The 12,224-nt window shown below is 43.8% G+C and overlaps 1 protein-coding gene across 1 annotated transcript in view; it reads right to left on the bottom strand.

Moving 5' to 3' along the window:
• LOC143786284 (FAST kinase domain-containing protein 1, mitochondrial-like) overlaps positions 1 to 7,284 on the bottom strand; it is a 35,203-nt gene extending 27,919 nt beyond the window's left edge. Inside the window, exon 1 of the mRNA XM_077275559.1 lies at positions 7,205 to 7,284. The gene's annotated coding sequence lies outside the window, so the exon portion shown is untranslated. The remainder of the gene's footprint in view (positions 1 to 7,204) is intronic.
• Positions 7,285 to 12,224: the final 4,940 nt, after the last annotated feature.

Here is a 12,224-nt window from a genome sequence, read left to right as displayed (position 1 = left end):
ACTCAGGTGCTGCCCTGAGTCTTATGGATCTGTCATTTGCCAAGCGCTGCGGATTTGTTCTTGAGCCATTAGAAAATCCTATCCCTCTTAGGGGTATTGATGCTACGCCATTGGCAAAAAATAAACCGCAGTTTTGGACACAGGTTACCATGTGCATGACTCCCGAACATCGGGAGGTGATACGTTTTCTTGTCCTGCATAAAATGCATGATTTGGTTGTTTTGGGGTTGCCATGGTTACAGACCCATAATCCAGTCTTGGACTGGAAGGCTATGTCAGTATCAAGTTGGGGCTGCCATGGAATTCATGGAGATTCCCTGCCCTTGTCTATTGCTTCTTCTACGCCTTCGGAAGTTCCGGCGTATTTGTCTGATTATCAGGATGTCTTCAGCGAGTCTAAGTCCAGTGCACTGCCTCCTCATAGGGAATGTGACTGTGCAATAGATCTGATTCCTGGCAGTAAGTTTCCTAAGGGGAGATTGTTTAATCTGTCGGTGCCTGAACATACCGCGATGCGTTCATATATCAAGGAGTCTCTTGAGAAGGGGCATATCCGTCCTTCTTCTTCCCCTCTTGGTGCGGGATTCTTTTTTGTGGCCAAAAAGGACGGATCTTTGAGGCCTTGTATTGACTATCGGCTTTTAAATAAGATCACTGTCAAATTTCAGTATCCTTTGCCGCTGTTGTCAGACTTGTTTGCCCGGATTAAAGGTGCCAAGTGGTTCACCAAGATAGACCTACGTGGTGCGTACAACCTTGTGCGCATTAGGCAAGGCGATGAATGGAAAACCGCATTCAATACGCCCGAAGGTCATTTTGAGTACTTGGTGATGCCTTTTGGGCTCTCTAATGCACCTTCGGTTTTTCAGTCCTTTATGCATGACATTTTCCGGAAGTATCTGGATAAATTTTTGATCGTTTATCTGGATGATATTCTGGTTTTTTCTGATGATTGGGACTCGCATGTGGAGCAGGTCAGGATGGTTTTCAAAATTTTGCGTGAAAATTCTTTGTTTGTTAAAGGCTCAAAGTGTCTCTTTGGTGTACAGAAGGTTCCCTTTTTAGGGTTCATTTTTTCCCCTTCTGCTGTGGAGATGGACCCAGTCAAGGTCCGAGCTATTCATGATTGGACTCAACCCTCGTCAGTTAAGAGTCTTCAGAAGTTCTTGGGTTTTGCTAACTTCTACCGTCGTTTTATCGCTAATTTTTCTAGCGTTGTGAAACCATTGACGGATATGACCAAGAAAGGCTCTGATGTGGCTAACTGGGCTCCTGCTGCCGTGGAGGCTTTCCAGGAGTTGAAACGCCGGTTTACTTCGGCGCCTGTTTTGTGCCAGCCTGACATCTCACTTCCCTTTCAGGTTGAGGTGGATGCTTCGGAGATTGGGGCAGGGGCCGTTTTGTCGCAGAGAGGCCCTGGTTGCTCTACTATGAGACCTTGTGCCTTTTTCTCTAGGAAGTTTTCGCCGGCAGAGCGAAATTATGATGTGGGCAATCGGGAGTTGTTGGCCATGAAGTGGGCATTTGAGGAGTGGCGTCATTGGCTCGAGGGTGCTAAGCATCGTGTGGTGGTCTTGACTGATCACAGGAATCTGATGTACCTCGAGTCTGCTAAACGCCTGAATCCTAGACAGGCCCGCTGGTCATTGTTTTTCTCCCGTTTTGACTTTGTGGTCTCGTATTTACCGGGTTCTAAGAATGTGAAGGCCGATGCTCTGTCTAGGAGCTTTGTGCCTGATGCTCCTGGAGTCGCTGAACCTGTGGGTATTCTTAAGGAAGGAGTTATTTTGTCAGCTATTTCTCCAGATCTGCGACGTGTGTTGCAGAGATTTCAGGCTGGTAGGCCTGACTCTTGTCCACCTGACAGATTGTTTGTGCCTGCTAAATGGACCAGCAGAGTCATTTCCGAGGTTCATTCCTCGGTGTTGGCAGGGCACCCGGGAATTTTTGGCACCAGAGATCTGGTGGCCAGGTCCTTTTGGTGGCCTTCCTTGTCAAGGGATGTGCGGTCATTTGTGCAGTCCTGTGGTACTTGTGCTCGAGCTAAGCCTTGCTGTTCTCGTGCCAGCGGGTTGCTCTTGCCTTTGCCTGTCCCGAAGAGACCTTGGACACACATCTCTATGGATTTAATTTCGGATCTTCCGGTGTCTCATGGCATGTCTGTCATCTGGGTGATATGTGATCGTTTCTCCAAGATGGTCCATCTGGTTCCTTTGCCTAAGTTGCCTTCCTCTTCTGATCTGGTTCCTGTGTTCTTTCAGAACGTGGTTTGTTTGCACGGCATTCCTGAGAATATTGTGTCGGACAGAGGATCCCAGTTTGTTTCCAGGTTCTGGCGTTCCTTTTGTGGTAGGATGGGCATTGATTTGTCGTTTTCATCCGCTTTTCATCCACAGACTAACGGACAAACGGAACGAACTAATCAGACTCTGGAGGCGTATTTGAGGTGTTTTGTCTCTTCTGATCAGGATGATTGGGTGACCTTCTTGCCGTTGGCTGAATTTGCCCTTAATAATCGGGCTAGTTCTGCCACCTTGGTTTCGCCATTTTTCTGCAACTCTGGTTTCCATCCTCGTTTTTCCTCGGGACATGTGGAGCCTTCTGACTGTCCTGGGGTGGATTCTGTGGTGGATAGGTTGCAGCGGATCTGGAATCATGTGGTGGACAACTTGAAGTTGTCACAGGAGAAGGCTCAGCGTTTTGCCAACCGCCGCGGCGGTGTGGGTCCCCGACTTCGCGTTGGGGATTTGGTATGGCTGTCTTCTCGATTTGTTCCTATGAAGGTCTCCTCTCCCAAATTTAAGCCTCGCTTCATTGGTCCTTACAAGATATTGGAAATCATTAATCCTGTATCCTTTCGCCTGGATCTTCCGGTGTCGTTTGCCATTCACAACGTATTTCATAGGTCCTTGTTGCGGCGATACGTTGTGCCTGTGGTTCCTTCTGCTGAGCCTCCTGCTCCGGTGTTGGTTGAGGGCGAGTTGGAGTACGTGGTGGAGAAGATCTTAGATTCTCGTCTCTCCAGGCGGAGGCTTCAGTACCTGGTCAAGTGGAAGGGCTATGGTCAGGAGGATAATTCCTGGGTGGTCGCCTCTGACGTGCATGCGGCCGATTTAGTTCGTGCCTTTCACGCCGCTCATCCTGATCGCCCTGGTGGTCTTGGTGAGGGTTCGGTGACCCCTCACTAAGGGGGGGGTACTGTTGTGAATTTACCTTTTGGCTCCCTCTAGTGGCTACTAGTGATTTGACTCTGGGTATGTCATTCATCCCTTGTATGCTCACCTGGGTCGTTAGGTAGGGGTGTTGCTATATAAGCTCCCTGGACCTTCAGTTCAATGCCTGGCAACGTTGATATCAGAGCTAATCTGTAGTGCTCTTGTCTTCTGATCCTGGTTCCTGCAAGATTAAGCTAAGTCTGCTTTTTTGCTTTTTGCTATTTGTTTTTGTTTGCATTTTGTCCAGCTTGTATATAATCTGTATCCTGATCTTGCTGGAAGCTCTAGGGTGGCTGGTGTTCTCCCCCCGGGCCGTTAGACGGTTCGGGGGTTCTTGAATCTCCAGCGTGGATTTTTGATAGGGTTTTTGTTGACCATATAAGTTATATGGTCAACCCAGTTACCACTGCCCTATGAGCTGGATTTTTGTACTTCGCAGACTTGCTGATATCTCTGAGACCCTCGCCATTGGGGTCATAACACCTCTCGCTGCAACCACGGCTACTCTCCACACGGCTCTGCACGGCTCCACCGCTGCCGCTTGTCACCTTTGTGACCCCGCCGAGTCACAGCAGACGCTTGTCAATTTCGTAACCCCGCCGAGTTACCGCTAGACGCTTGTCACCTTCATGGCTCTGCCACAGCAATTAACTCCACGTGTGCTAGCGGGATTGTTGCCAAAATTATCCACCAATTGTAAGGTTTCTCTCACTGTGAGTGTTGGGGGACACTCACTTGGCCGCGATATTCAAGCACACGGGCACGGGTTTATAAAACAAAGCAGTCCATGCGGTTTATTAAGCCTCATAAACCGGGTTACGCACAGTTCATAACATGAAACACAACAGGCACCAACTGGTAATATTTACTTGCAGCTTCTAACACTTCAGTGTACGGCTTTGCCTCACGGACACTAACACGCTGGTCCTCCCTTAACCAGTTCCCAAGGGAGACCACATAGTTCATAGACTTCACAAGCACTACGGCCTGTACGATACCTGACGGGAGCTCCGGCTCCACCTGCTGACTCCTCACCAGTCCACACCTCCGGGTAAGCTGCCTTACAGGGATCACCAACTTGCCTGGCCGGCACACACTAGTCAGTCCAGACCTCACCGAAGGACTCCAGCTTCCCCAGTTCCACTGTGCACGGCTCCGGGATCCGGTCCTCCTACTAGGACCTCCCACGCCAGCAGGTGCTTTCCAGGAAGCCTCCTCCCAGGCTTCCAACACAGGAACACACCGAGCCCTCAGGAACTCCCTCAGGGATTTTGCACTTGGACCCTTCAGGTCCAAACACTGGAACCACACAGGAACATGTGACCCACACTCTGGTCACGTTATGTACCTGTAACCACACCCACAGTAATGGATCACATGGACTGGTCACGTGATCCTGACATCACTGCAGGTCAATTCTCACAGCCTCAATACAACTCCGTGCAGATTCCGGGGAGACCATGCAGCGCCCCCTACCTGTTACAGGGGTTACTGCATCACATATATCACAGAGCTTACATACATAACTGGGAAAAAGACCTTGATACTGAATTTCAGGACTGGGAGGTAGATCAAATTTACAAAAATTCGCATGGCCCATCTAGTTGTATAAGAGTACAGGAAAATTCGTATAAAATAGTCACTAGATGGTACACTACCCCAACTCTATCTCATCTTTGGTATCCTAATTCTTCACCAACCTGTTGGAGATGTACTAAAGACGTTGGTACTTTTCTGCATATGTGGTGGTCTTGTGAAATACTACAAACTTTTTGGAAAGAAGTATTAAAACATATAACTAAAATATGCAAATTACTACATCCACCCTCCCTGACACTCATTTTTTTAAACTGGAAGGGGGACAACTCGAAATATAAAAATAAATCCCTGTTGGCTTTCCTTCTATCAGCAGCTAAGCTTCTTATCCCAGTCCACTGGTTGACTAAAAACTGCCCGAGCATTTCGGATTGGGTCAACAAAGTGGACCAGTTATACTATATAGAAGAAATTTCTGCTTTCACTTTTTTCTCACAAGAGAAATTCCACACAACATAGGTCCCCTGGAAATCTTTCAGATCTAGTGATGAGTATTTGGCTCTCATTAACAATTAGAAATCTCTTTAGAGGTTTGGATCTCTTCCTAATCCAGAAATGAACGTGTCGATGTCCCCCCTCTAAATCCCTTGCACCTATTTTACGATAAGCCGAACCCTCCCCTTCTAGTGAATCTATCACCTACCCCCTTTCTCCTCTTCTTTCTTTCTTTCTATTTACAGTATGTGTGTATTGGTTAAATGTCGCATTAATGTGGAGTTGTTTTTGGTTTCTGATCTAGCCTTCGGGAAGTCACAAGACTTCAAATCTGAACTTTCTTAATGATTGCATCTTACTGTAATTTTATGTTTATCCACATGTTTATCTACATGTTCATCACTAATGTTACATGTTATTATTGAACTAGCCTTCCCGAGATTGGGTTATATGTCATACTGATGTATCTCAAATCCACATGTTACCATTTACCTATCTGTTATTTGTGTAAAACTAATAAAAAGAAACTTAAAACAAACGAAGACTGACTTCCAAACTGTTTTGTTCACCGATGAGTGCCGCGCAACGCTCGATGGTCCAGATGGATGGAGTGGAGGATGGCTGGTTGATGGACACCCCATGAAAACACGGCTAAGGCGCCAACAAGGAGGTGGAGTAATGTTTTGGGCTGGAATCATGGGGAGAGAGATTGTCGGCCCCTTTATGATCCCTGAAGGGGTAAAGATGAACTCCATAATCTATGTGGAGTTTCTAAAACAACACTTCCTGCCATGGTTCAAGAGGAAGAACCGCAGCAAGATCATTTTCATGCATGATAATGCACCATCTCATGCTGCAAAAAACACATCTGCATCTCTGGCTGCTATGGGCATAAAAGAGGACAAACTTATGGTGTGGCCACCATCTTCCCCTGACCTCAACCCCATTGAGAACCTCTGGAGCATCATCAAAAGGAGTGTCTATGATGGCGGGAGGCAGTTCACATCTAAGCAACAGCTCTGGGAGGGTATTCTGTCCACATGCAAAACAAATGAAGCAGAAACCATCCAAAAACTGACAAATTCAATGGACGAGAGAGTTCAGAAGCTTTTTTCGAACAAGGAGTCCTATGTGCAAATGTAACATCACCTAGAATAAAGTTTTCACTTGAAAACTGTTTGATTTCATTTTGTAATAAGCTGATAATGCTTATAACTTCACAATTGACCTTTTTTTGTTCAAAATAAAAAAAAGAGGTTGAAAACTCTGCTGTGCATAATAATTTGGAACATGCATTTTGAGTGTTTATTTTTTTTAAAAAGATACTGTTTTCATAGGCAGTTTTTTCCAAAACATTGCAATTATACTAGAATAGTAGATGACTGGAAAATAACAATGACTGCAATTCAGATAGGTAATTTAGAGAAAATATGAGGAAATATTATTTGCATAATAATTTGGAACACAGTGTATATATAGACTGTATATATGTTATAAGGAATATTTGAGGCCATGGAACCATTCTATGTCCATTTTGCAAGCCGTCGAGAAAATTTCGCCATACGGATGCCACACGGATGGCACACGGATAATTGTAGGAGAAAAAATTGCATCCTCGCATTGAATACGGATCACTGTTCAGGAAATTTTCTGCTTATCTCGGCCATCAAAAACGGACTGTATTTTTATGTGTTGTGTGTGACTCCGGCCTAACTCCCAAACTGATTGCATTGTTTACTGACAAGGTATAAAACATTTTGAAAACACACCTAATACATTATTAACGACATTTTACCATGTTTATTTTCACACATGGAAATAAGTGATTTTTCCTTTTCGCTTCTGAACTATACAGAGTTCTGATATTTTATTTCAGATTATGTGCAGAACTTGAACTTGATTCATTTGACTACTTGTGGTTCAAGGTAAGCTGATTCTGTGAATAATTAATGTCTTACTGGATGTAGTTGACAACATTCTGGCCATGAAGTACATTTTGATGATAGTTCTAGCAAGTTACTGGTGAAACTCTTCCAAGGTTCTGTTAACATACAAAAATAAGCGATTTACGTGAATAACTTCTGAACTACACATAGAGTTGATAATTTTTTTGGCAAATATTGTTCAGGACATTGAGCTGGTCATTTTGAGTACTAGTGGTCTAGAGTACCTGTTTTCAAATTGAACTTACGTATGATTGAGTGTGTTTGATTATGCGCGACATAAGCGATTTACGTGAATAACCCAGGACCACAAGTAGTCAAAATAAACATCTCAAAGTCCTGATCAAAATTTTACCCAAACAATATCCACTCTATGTATAATTAACCATGCATGAAAATCGAATAGCTAACTAATAACAAATAGCTAACTGCCATATATGAAAATCGAATAGCTAACTAATAACTAATAGCTAACTGCCATACATGAAAATCGAATAGCTAATAACTAATAGCTAACTGCAGACTAACTTGAGTCCGGTGAGTCCAGGCTGGAACTTCAGACTTAAATAAGTTGTCCACTACAATAATTTTTTTTTTTTTCATAAATCTTGCAATTATGTGCTACTGAAAACATCCACTGTCTTTATTTTAGCAATATTACCTTTTATCATGCTGTAGCAGCACATCTTCAGTGCTGGATCTAGCTCTCATGGGGTTAATCGACAACTTCCTTTCTCCTGAGTTATTGTGCTCTAATACTACAAGTTCCATGATGCATTGCACTGCCACTAAGCAGGAACCTCCTCTAGCTTCAAAAAGATTTGTGATGTCATTTCTGTCCAACCTCCTCTTTTACATTTGTCCAACGCACACTCCATTACACACAGATGTCTCTCTCTAACATCATGTCCTCCCTCTATCTGAAACTGAACCTGTCAAAAACTGAACTCCTCGTGTTCTCTCCCTCTACTAACCTACCTTTGCCTGACATTGCCATCTCCGTGTGCGGTTCCACCATTACTCCAAAGCAACATGCCCGCTGCCTTGGGGTCATCCTTGATTCCGAGCTTTCATTCATCCCCCACATCCGATCACTGGCTCGCTCTTCCTATCTGCATCTCAAAAACATTTCTAGAATTCGCCCTTTTTTTACTTTCGACTCTGCAAAAACTCTTACTGTCTCACTTATTCATTCTCGTCTGGACTATTGTAAATCTCTACTAATCGGCCTCCCTCTTACCAAACTCTCCCCGCTCCAATCTGTCCTGAATGCTGCTGCCAGGATCATATGCCTCACCAACCATTACACCGATGCCTCTACCTTGTGCCAGTCATTACACTGGCTACCCATCCACTCCAGAATCCAGTACAAAACTACTACCCTCATCCACAAAGCACTCCATGGCTCAGCACCACCCTACATCTCCTCTCTGGTCTCAGTCTACCACCCTACCCGTGCCCTCCGCTCCGCTAATGACCTCAGGTTAGCATCCTCAATAATCAGAACCTCCCATTCCCGTCTCCAAGACTTTACACGTGCTGCGCCAATTCTTTGGAATGCACTACCCAGGTTAATACGATTAATCCCCAATCCCCACAGTTTTAAGCGTGCCCTAAAAACGCATTTGTTCAGACTGGCCTACCGCCTCAACGCATTAACCTAACTATCCCTGTGTGGCCTAAAAAAAATAAAAAAATAAAAAAATAAATAAAAATAAACATTATCAGGTTCCTCTCATCATGTTCTCATACACTTTATGCAGTTAATAGCCCTCTGTGTCTGTACTGCTACATACTTAGGCAGTTAACTGGTTCATGCAGCTTTACATGAACACCCGAGCCTTACACTATGGCTGGTCCGAACAACTAAAGCAATTGTTACCATCCACCTTTCGTGTCTCCCCTTTTCCTCATAGTTTGTAAGCTTGCGAGCAGGGCCCTCATTCCTCCTGGTATCTGTTTTGAACTGTGATTTCTGTTATGCTGTAATGTCTATTGTCTGTACAAGTCCCCTCTATAAGTTGTAAAGCGCTGCGGAATATGTTGGCGCTATATAAATAAAAATTATTATTATAGATAGATAGATAGATAGATACAGAGATATAGGATGGATAGATAGATACATACAGATATATCTATATATCTATGTCTATTTCCATAGATATGTCCATATCCATGTTTCTAAACCCCCTTCACCCCTGGAGCTTTTTTCGTTTATCTCTCCCCTTCTTTCCAGAGCCATAATGTTTCCATCAATATGGCCATGTGAGGGCTTATCTTTTGCGGGACAAGTTCTACTTTTGAACGACACCATTGGTTTTACCATGTCGTGTAACAGAAAATGTTAAAAAAAAGTCAAAGTGCGATGAAATTGCAAAAAAAGTGCAATCCCACACTTGTTTTTTGCTTGGCTTTTTTGCTAGGTTCACTAAATGCTAAGGCTGTGCACACGTTGCGGATTTGATTGCAGATCCGCAGGGTTTTTTGCTGCCCAGAGTTGCATCAAATCCGCAGTGTAGTGCTCAACCAATGTAAGTCTATGGGAGCAGCAGACTTGTTGTGCACATGCTGCGGAAAAAGACACACCGAAACGCAGCTTTTTTTTTTCAGCAGCATATCACTTCTTTTTTTGCCAAACTGCAGCGTTTCTGTACCCATAGACTTTCATTGAGTCGGGCACATCTGCAGCAAAACCGCAGATGTAAAAAAGAGCTGCAGTTTAGATGCGGATGTGGGTCCGAGAAACGCTGCAGTTCGGGAGGAGGGAAGTGTGTGGGCGGTGATGGTGTGCGTGTATGTGTGTGCGGACGGGGTCTGCGGGACTGTTCGGGTGTGTGCGGGACTGTTCGGGTGTGTGCGGGGCTGTGCGGGGGGTCTTTTGGGGTGTGTGCAGGCATCATCTGATGGGACTACAAGTACACAGCATCCAATTTGCAGCTAATTTGGATGTAATCTGGACAGTGGACACGCACCCTACACTATCCATACATCTATCAATAGATATATCTATCCAGATATATCTATAGATAGATATAGGAATAGATAGATGTATGCATCTGTATGCATCTATAGATCTATCTATATGTAGCTCTGTCTATCCATTTCATCTATCATCTATATGTCTATCTATCTGTGTGTAATTGAGTGTGGGTTGGACAAATGTAAAAGAGGAGGTTGGACAATAATGACATCACAAATCTTTTTTTTGTTCAATAATACATCTTTATTTAGCTTTCAAAAATGCATACAAAAACGCACAAAAAACACGCAAAAACCGCACCAAAAAAAATTAAAAAATGCATCAAAAGCGCGAAAAAACTCCACAAAAAACTGCATCAAAACTGCAGCAAAAACTGCATCAAAACCGCACCAACAACAGCATCAAAACTGCACCAAAAACTGTATCAAAACCCCACCAACAACAGCATCAAAACCGCACCAAAAACTGCATCAAAACCGCATCAAAACCGCACCAAAAACTGCATCAAAACCGCACCAAAAACGGCATCATAAGGGTATGTGCACACGCTGCGGATTTTGCTGCGGAACCGCAGCGTTTCCGCAGCTGCGGGTCCGCAGCGGTTTCCCATGAGTTTACAGTACAATATAAACCTATGGGAAATGAATTCCGCAGTGTACATGCTGCGGAAAAAACGAGCGGAAACGCATCGGTTTATATTCCGCAGCATGTCATTTCTTTGTGCGGATTGCGCTGCGGGTTTAAACCTGCTCCAATAGAAAACTGCAGGTGTAAATCCGCAGCGGAAACCGCTATAGAAACCGCGATAAATCCGCAGTAATAACCACAGCGGTTTTGCACTGCGGATTTATCAAATCCGCTGCAGAAAATTCCGCAGCGGAATCCGCAGCGTGGGCACATGGCCTAAACGCACAAAAAACTGCTTCAAAACCGCACCAAAAACTGCATCAAAACCACACCAAATACTGCATCAAAACCGCACCAAATACTGCATCAAAAGTTCGCCAAAAACTGCATAAAAAAGCATCAAAAACCTGAATCAAAACCACGCAAAAAAGCACCAAATACTGCAGCAAAAACTGAATCAAAACCGCGCAAAAACCGCACCAAAAACTGCATCAAAACTGCTCCAAATATTGCATCAAAAATGCATCAAACCCTCACCAAGAACTGTATCAAAAACTGCAGCAAAACGGCACCAAAAACAGCATCAAAACCGCACCAACAACAGCATCAAAACCGCACCAAATACTGCATCATAACCGCACCAAAAACTGCATCAAAACAGCACCAAATACTGCATCAAAACCACACCAAATACTGCATCAAAACTGCACCAAAAACTGAATCAAAACCGCACCAAAAACAGCATCAAAACCGCACCAAAAACTGCATCAAAACGGCACCAAAAACTGCATCATAACCGCACCAAAAACTGCATCAAAACTGAATCAAAAACTGCATCAAAACTTCACCAAAAACTGCATAAAAAAGCATCAAAAACCTGAATCAAAACCACGCAAAAAACCGCACCAAATACTGCAGCAAAAACTGAATCAAAACCACGCAAAAACCGCACCAAGAACTGCATCAAAACCACACAAAAAACCCGCATGAAAACCACGCAAAAAATATGAAAAAAACGTGAAAAAAATGCATAAAAAACGCAGCTGCGTTTTCAGCAAGGAGATGCAGAAAATTCTGCACCCAAATCTGCAACGTGTGCACACCGCATAAAATTGACCTGCCATTATGATTTTCCAGGTCATTACGAGTTCATAGACACCAAACACGTGTAGATTATTTTTTATCTAAGTGGTAAAAAAAAATTCAAAACTTTGCTAAAAAGAAATAAAATAATTGCGCCGTTTTCCGATACCCGTAGCGTCTATATTTTCTGAGATATTGGGTCGGGTGAGGGCTAATTTTTTGCTCGCCGAGCTGACGTTTTTAATGATACCACTTTTGTGCAGATACGTTCTTTTGATTGCCCATTATTGCATTTTGATGCAATGTCGCGGCGACCAAAAAAACATAATTTTTTTTGTTGTAATG

The sequence above is a fragment of the Ranitomeya variabilis genome, chromosome 7 (assembly GCF_051348905.1).
Source record: "Ranitomeya variabilis isolate aRanVar5 chromosome 7, aRanVar5.hap1, whole genome shotgun sequence".
Classification (NCBI taxonomy): Eukaryota; Metazoa; Chordata; class Amphibia; order Anura; family Dendrobatidae; genus Ranitomeya; species Ranitomeya variabilis.
Note: the sequence above shows the minus strand (reverse complement) of the source record. Positions and strands in the feature narration are given on the sequence as shown.